An 8,083-nucleotide genomic window follows, 5' to 3' on the forward strand; every position below is an offset into this window, starting at 1 on the left:
TTACTTAGACTAAGAAGATACTTTTATACGATAGAAAATTGAATATATCGTAGTTTAAATTCCTTTTTATCGATAATAAAAAGTATTAAAGTTTTGAACCGAAACTGTTAGCATCCAAATACTTTTCGTATCCGCTGCGCATATTTTGTCTTAAATATCGAAACACGATGAAAACTTGGTTACTTGGGATCTTTAGTGAGTTTTGAAACGATAATAGCATCTGTATATAAAATATTTTCTTATATATCATATTTGAGATCGTTTAAAGGTCAACCTATTCTATGCAGTTGAATTTCTACTTTTACAAATTGTATTACTATATTAATATAAGTATGTAGTCTTACTTAGGAACACGTGTTAAGAACATGCAGAACGTAATGTTTAACGAACAATCTTTGTAATAATAGATGAGAAAAAACTTACACTTTCCACTTTTTTGCTATTTCGTATTTGCAACGGAGATATTCTAAATGCTCAAGCAGAGAAAGCTAATTTTTGAAATTCGTAAACCGATGTGCTTTGTGAAGTTGTAAAAATTGTAAACTGGAACTGACGATACTTAATAAGTACTAAATAATGAAAGATAAACATGAAATTGTCGATCATAGCAGTCATATTATTTATAACATGTAGATCACAGAAGGTAGTTTCATTTATATACATTTCATTTATAATAATAATAGAAATACCTACATTCTCGAAATACAACGAATGTTTGAATTTGTTAAGGAAATTGGAATTTAGCGCCTAAAAATGCGATTCTTATGAACATCTAGCTAATGTTATCTACCTCAGTATAAGCCATTATATTATAAGCTACTATATTTAAGCATAACATTTGAAACGATATATTTATTTTGTTACGTGATGTATAATATATAATATATATAATATATAACATATATATGTATGTGTGTGTGTGTTAATATACCATTTATGTATATGTATATATATATATGTAATTGTTCTTCATTGTATATTATTAAAATACAATTAAATATTTTTTTTACAGTAAAAACAACTTTAATAACTATTTTATCTTTAATTTTAATTATAAGAGTTTGCGAAAAATCTGAATATAAATAAATACGTTCGATACGTATATCGAGACGCATATCGAAACGCATATCGAAACGCGTTACCCAAGGAAAATGATTAATTCGCGATTAAGTAAAGATTTCTCTCGTAATATTTTATTTAAACAGATTAAATGTTATATGTAATGGGAATTTTTTCGGTTTTCTATCTGCTGCTTATGACTAAGTTTATCATAAAATAGATTTAACGTTTGTAAATAAGGTTCATTATTAACCTATGTCAAACATGTTTCGATATATTTCACTTTTTCTTGAAATTAAGTAGAAAGTAATCTATATCGAAACATGTTCGACATAAGTTGATAATGAACCAAACACGCACGCGTAAACTGGACATAAATATACATCTAACAAAGTTTGGCGTAACAAAGTGGTTTAATACATATCGAGTATGTCATCCTATTTTATTATATCATAGTTTCGTGGAGTTTAACTTGTGATAATAATAGATTTATTTTATTAGTACTCTTGAGAGCGTTGTTACTTGTTTATCAACTTTTATTTTTCTTCATCACTAGCTATAAGACAAGTTATTAGTTTCAATTAACACTAGAATTACTACACGAGTGGAAATAACTGATTTCAGGCGTTTTCAGTCGTTTCGATTAATTGTCGAAATGTGCCACGGTTTAGAGCAGCAATTTTCTAAAGCACTACAAACGTGTAGATATTAAGATAACGTATTAGCTATTGAGATACGTTGACATAAATTGAACAACACGAACAACATAAACTTGTAAGTGAACTTGTAATGTGACGAATCAAGTTAAGATTTAACGCAGTACATATACTCTTGTCAGTTAACATATACGGCATAAATATTGAGATGTAAAAAAAGTTTGATAATCCATATTTTTACACTACATTTTATATCATTTTTACTGTGAATTATCTTTGATAACAACATGCACATATACGAGATAAACGATTAAGGAGTTATGCAAATAATTTGCTCTATGTGATCTTTCGTGGTTTCAAAAAGCATAATATTTTAGATCGTTGAATTTGTTTTCGAGAAATACAAGAAGGCATAAAAGAAAAGAAATTTTACTTTCTTATTTTATTAGCCCGACGAAAATATTCAATTTTTATCAAAGACATAGTAATTTTCGTTATGAAAATGGTGTCTGAGCACATAATCGGACGTAGGTAAGTCGATCTTGCAATTAGTCTTTTTCAATGCAATTATATACATATGTATCTTTTGATCTAGCAATGAACGCAGCTTGTTATTACTTAATATAAAAGTACTGAACCACTTCTTACGAAAAATCATTGGTTTGGAAGATATTTGAATTTTAATATTAAGAAATATATAGTTAATGTGCGTCACGTCTGACATACGTATGTATAGAGCGTTCCGATGGATGTTTGTAAAAAATATTTACGCGTGTACCAAGGAAAAATTTCACAGTTTCGTCTGTATTCCGTATCATCGATAGTTCTTGACATATTTAGCTGCATCCATATTTAATTCTCTATATATAAAACTCTGTATATTTAATCCTACACATATAGTAAGTACATATATTATTAAGGATAACAAATTATTAATCCAGGATAATTGTTCCGTCCCAGAGGCCATGTGTATAGCATAACTCTTATTTCGGTTTTCGATCATACTAAAGACTTTATTATTTTTTATTACGACTGTAACTCCGAAGGTTAGGCGTGTCTCACCGCCCTCTCAGCGGATTAGCAATATGTCATATATCTAAATGGAAAAGTACAGGAAATTTACAACTACCAGACCCGACGGATTGGACCCACGTGCGACAGACCCACCAAAGCGACGGACGGACACCGTTGCTTATAAATCGCTTATAAATCGCTTATAAATCACGTCATTCACTACCGAACTTGACAGTTGCCGCTCCTTAAACAAAAGTCCTTCCGACACACCCACGTCCAATCAAAAAACTCTATTTTTCCACCACTAACGTCTACTTTTAACCATTCAAAACAAGCTCGAGGAAACACCGAACTGGACACGAAGAGACACCTTATAAATACTATAAAACGCTTAATTTCTCTACTGGATCTTTCTTCATCGTAAATAATTTCAGTTACAGATATGATTTGCTAATAATACTGCGAGTAATAATAAGAAATAGAAAGAAGATCATATAGCGAACAGCATGATTTCGGCTAATCAAGTTTATTTCATCAATCATCTGTTTTGTTCCGAGCAAGTTAATATATTAATATTTAACGATGATGGACAATTCCTTTCCGTGGTAACGATACAGTTGCTCTTCGAACTACATCGTACTTATATGCTTTATTCTATATAAATTATATAAATTATACAAATTATACGATGTATGGTACAAGTGGTTTTTTCGCACTCTGAAGTACCACTATCGCGTATCGTCATCTCAACTGGGCAAGCGAAATCATCGAAGAAGCTAAATATAGAGAAAGAAATCTATAAAAGGCTAAAGATATAAAGATATGATTCGAGAGGTGATTGCCGTTCACCATTTCCGGTCACCATCCACCATTCGGTTTCACGCGATGCGATTGTAAAGATGACCTTATCGTCTCTAATTGACATTCGAAGTGCGCCAATGACTCGGGAGTCAACTCTGAGTCAACGGATGCTTACCAAAAACCTGCTACCTTTCCATACTTTTCCTTATAACATCATTGTGTGCAAGCTCCAAACTAGATATGCATCGTCCGAAAGAAACCAAAGTTCATCGATAACCAACCCTAAGTCAAGCAATATATTCCAAAACATACTCCTTTTCTATCATACAAAACCGCATATTTTTGATTGTCCGGAAAATTCATGCCGATTTTGAAGGAAAATTGAAATTTTAGTATACATTTCTTAAATTATATAGACGTCTTTCAGAATCTCTCAGCGAAAAGCCTTTCTACGTGTTTTTTATCTCGACCAAAGAGTCGAAGTCTTTTCCATTAACGAAATTTTCTAATGATCGAAATGTGTGGAAATCAGAGGGTGCGAAGTCTTGTGAATAGGGTGAATGAGGTAGAACATCCCAACCGAGCTCCAACAAATTTTCTCACGCCTTTCCGATTCGCTATTTCTCTGCGTTTTTCTTCAATCGCTGTCTTTGATTCGTTTAATTGGGAACAATGCTTCTCTAAATTTATCATTTGTATTTATTATTGTTTGGTAAAAGCTCATAATACAGCATCTCTTTCCAATCCCACCAGGTACACAGAGCATAATGTCCAATTCTTTGGATAACGACCGACTTTTGGGGTGGCTAAAGGTGGTTCGTTCCGCTTTTCCCAACATTCTTTTCGCTCAACCTCATTATAAATGATCCATTTTTCATCCCTCGTTATTACTTGCTTCAAAAATGATGCCCCCTCGTTGCGTTTAAATCGTGGAGAATCCATACATCAAAATGGTTTACATAGCCAAGCTTCACAAAATGCTCGTGAATGGTGAATTTTGACATATTTAACATTTCTGCTAATTTACTTATTTACTCGCCGGATAGAGTGGGTTATTCTCGATCAGTGTTTTACTCTGATCTCCTTTCGTGGTGGCTTAGCCAGGCGTTCTTGATCTTTAAGATTGAAAGCACCAGCTTTAAACATAGCAAATCATTTCTGCGCATTTCTCTCAGCTGCAGCATCTTCGCCATAAACAACGCATGTCTTGTTTGCCATTCCGGCAAAAGAAAAGCATTAAATGTCCAAAATGCATTTGGTTTTCTTACGGAAGAAAACCAGTGTACGAATATGTATAAAACTGACAAAAATCAACGTATCGTATCCAAATTTCTTTCCGAATATGCCTCAAGTGCCGACATTTACCATATGTACGCATGTCATTTGATTTCAATCGTTCCGATATATTCCGATTTTTTTTTTTCTTTTTTTTCTTTTTTTCTTTTTTTTTACGCGGGGGAAATCTTCAAAAAGATACCCGGCCCCCTAGGGGAGGGGACGGGGTTATGTGGGATATGTACCCACTAAAACCCCCACGATGGCCATCATAACGCGATATCGGAACGCCCTGGACTTCGCGGCGACGCAATTTCCAAGACGCCCCCACGATACAAACTCGAAGGTTCCCTCTCGGCGCGACGAGAACTCGCACCGCGACCTAACATTCAATATGCACGCGCGCCAGAAACGAACACACGCATGCGTGCAACCTCTATCGGTGCTACGCGACCACGGCGCGGCGCCGACCGCACGGACCACCGGCCTCCCGGATAGGCGGGCCCCCGCCCACCTGCCCACGGTCTACCCACGCTTTGTTCGGTTGGGGGAGGGACACTGCCTCCCCGTGCCAAAGACGCAGGGGGATATATTCAGATCTGTCCTTACGACACCTACCAAAAATCGGCACGAACTTTCCGAAAGACTCAATATATATCCGAACCAAAACCTGAATAAAGTGCATTTTCTACAGTTTAACTCTCTGCAGTTCTACGCGAGAGTTTGCTAAACGCCGTTTCTTAGAGTCACCGCGGTAATTATCCCGTGACACGGTTAACGACGGTCATGTTTAACTGCGTTTCATTCTGGGGCTTAGAAATATATGGAATCAATTCATATATTCTGTATAAAACGGTAAAAAAAAGCCGATTAATCATCTGAGATATGCGAAAATCTTAATTTAACAATTGATTATTTTAACGATTATTTTAACGATTATTTTAACGAAAGGAAATAGAAAGGATTTTAAAGGAAATATAAAGGTCTTCTTTAGACGAAATGAGTCCGATAAACATGACACCGGACAACTTATTACCGCAATACGTGCTCCGACGACCCAGGAGGTGCATTTCGGCAATTGCTTTGTAAAATATCATTCTAAACAACAACACGGGGACTAATATTTGGGAAATTTTCTTCTTAGATATGTAAAAATACATAAAATGATAAAATATAAAAGTTTTATACATGAATTTGTATATGTAATCATTGCAAGTTAGAGGTAAGGGATTCTTGAAATATGCCGCGAAACGTCTCGAGTTGCTGGTCGCCCGAGTGAAAAAGGCTTCCAGTGCAAAGGGTTAATGATACATCTCACAATTGTTGGAATGTTTTATAATGTCGATAGAAAAGAATGGAGGGGCTGAAAAGACTCAGGAGAGCTACTATCGTAATGAACTAGACATAGGGCATAGTTGAAAATAATTACTATAATTGCAAATAATTACGAAAGAAAAATAAAATTATTCGAAGCATTGTGGTGTTTCGTTATTTCGTTTATTTGTATTTCGAGAGCACTAACGAGACTACACTCGGATGACTAATACTTGGATGACTAACATTCGGATGAGAAACACTCGGAGAACTAATACTAGGGTGACTAACTATGACTATGATAGACTGTCTATGCTGCTTATCGAAAACGAACATTTCGATTAGCGAGGATACAGTTATGTATTCTTTTCCAAACTATGGGAAAGAACAATGTATAAGAACCTTCAAAAATGACAACGCTTTGACGTTTAAAATCGTCTGCACTTTTACCTTATACGATTCGTGTAACGAAACGGTATGTTTCATGGGTGTGTGGAATCGGAAAAATGTCGGGACGGGAATTTTTCAAGAGATCAAAACAGGATTCCAAAGAAATCAGGGATAAAAATTAAGATAATAAAAATAATCTTATAGACAACCTGAATTTTAATTAATTAAAACCAGAACATCGACATTGGAATCTTGTTTACTTTGCACTTTTTACTTCATATATTCATGCATGGACGTTTATAATTTCGTTACTTCTGAGAAAATGTGAAAAGCGTCGATTACTTTTCACCCGAATGCGTAGAAGATTCCTTTAAAGAATAAAAGCATCATCGTTTAAAAATATCATGGATTATTCTAACGTTTAGAAGGTTATTCACCTCCATTATCGTATTGAAAAATACAAAGGAACAATATAAAAAATGATTTGTTTTTCTTCGTACGTTCATGAAAATACGAATGGAAAGTAAATGAAATTTTCGTAATTAATATTAGTACGAATATCGGTATAAGCGTGTGTGTGTGGTGGTTTCTATAAAGAGTGCACAAATGAAGTTGCGACGTGAAAGAGTATAAGAGAGATGGATAGAGAGCTTAGGGCTTAGATCACTAGAAGAAAACCGAATCAAATTTGGAAAGGAATGGACGTGTGCGTAACGCAGTGCGTTCTATCTTTTTCGTTGTTGGTTGTATCGAAATAATACAAATAAGTAAAATAAGTTTCCTTTTTAATCGTTTCTTTATATATAGCGTGGGTACGTATTAGCGTGGGTACGCGTGTGTCGTTTGGGTTGTCCGCCGTATCGTCGTTGTCGAATGTGCAGACTGTCTTGTCGTTCGGTCGGTCTTCCAGGATTTCCTGTTTAAATTTCGCAATTTTCTCTCCTATCATGTGGGAAAGCTGTTCTTTATCCATATGTAAGTTTTGCGTGTGCACCGATTTCAAGTGCCTACCGAGGACGTTTAATTTGCGTTCTGTCTCCGTGATGAGAATGTTTCGTCGCACGTCTGTTTCACGAGTGTCGAATCGTACGTTTGTGGTCCGAAGGTAGTGTGCATTCGTCATAGGAATTTTTAAGGTTTCTATGGCGCTTGCCTCCTTCGCTCGAAATATACCGTTAATCGCGGAAAAGAATTTCGAGGGCTGTCGCGGAGATATGCCGCAGATGTTATTCTTCCAGAAGGTATCGACGGAATCGCGAAACGCTTTCTTCATTTCCGTATGTGACCGTATGTGACCGTATGTGACGGTTTTCAGAGAATCTTTGAGCGCTGTTATCATCGTGTCGTTTCAATTCGTATACGAGTCGATCTCGTGAGTCTATGTAGTCTTGCGATTATGTAGCTTTTCTGTGCGCGTAATTGTTCGATGCGAGGGGTGATGTATTTGTCTATCTCGTTATAGTTAGTTTTTAAGCGGAGAATCGCATGATCTATGGCACTGTTTATGTTGCCGTTTAATTTGTCGAGCAAGTTGTCGATTTGTTTTGAGTTTAAGTTTCTGTCCTTTGGTATGT

The sequence above is a fragment of the Eufriesea mexicana genome, unplaced genomic scaffold, assembly GCF_001483705.2.
Source record: "Eufriesea mexicana isolate 0111107269 unplaced genomic scaffold, ASM148370v2 scaffold484, whole genome shotgun sequence".
Lineage (NCBI taxonomy): Eukaryota > Metazoa > Arthropoda > Insecta > Hymenoptera > Apidae > Eufriesea > Eufriesea mexicana.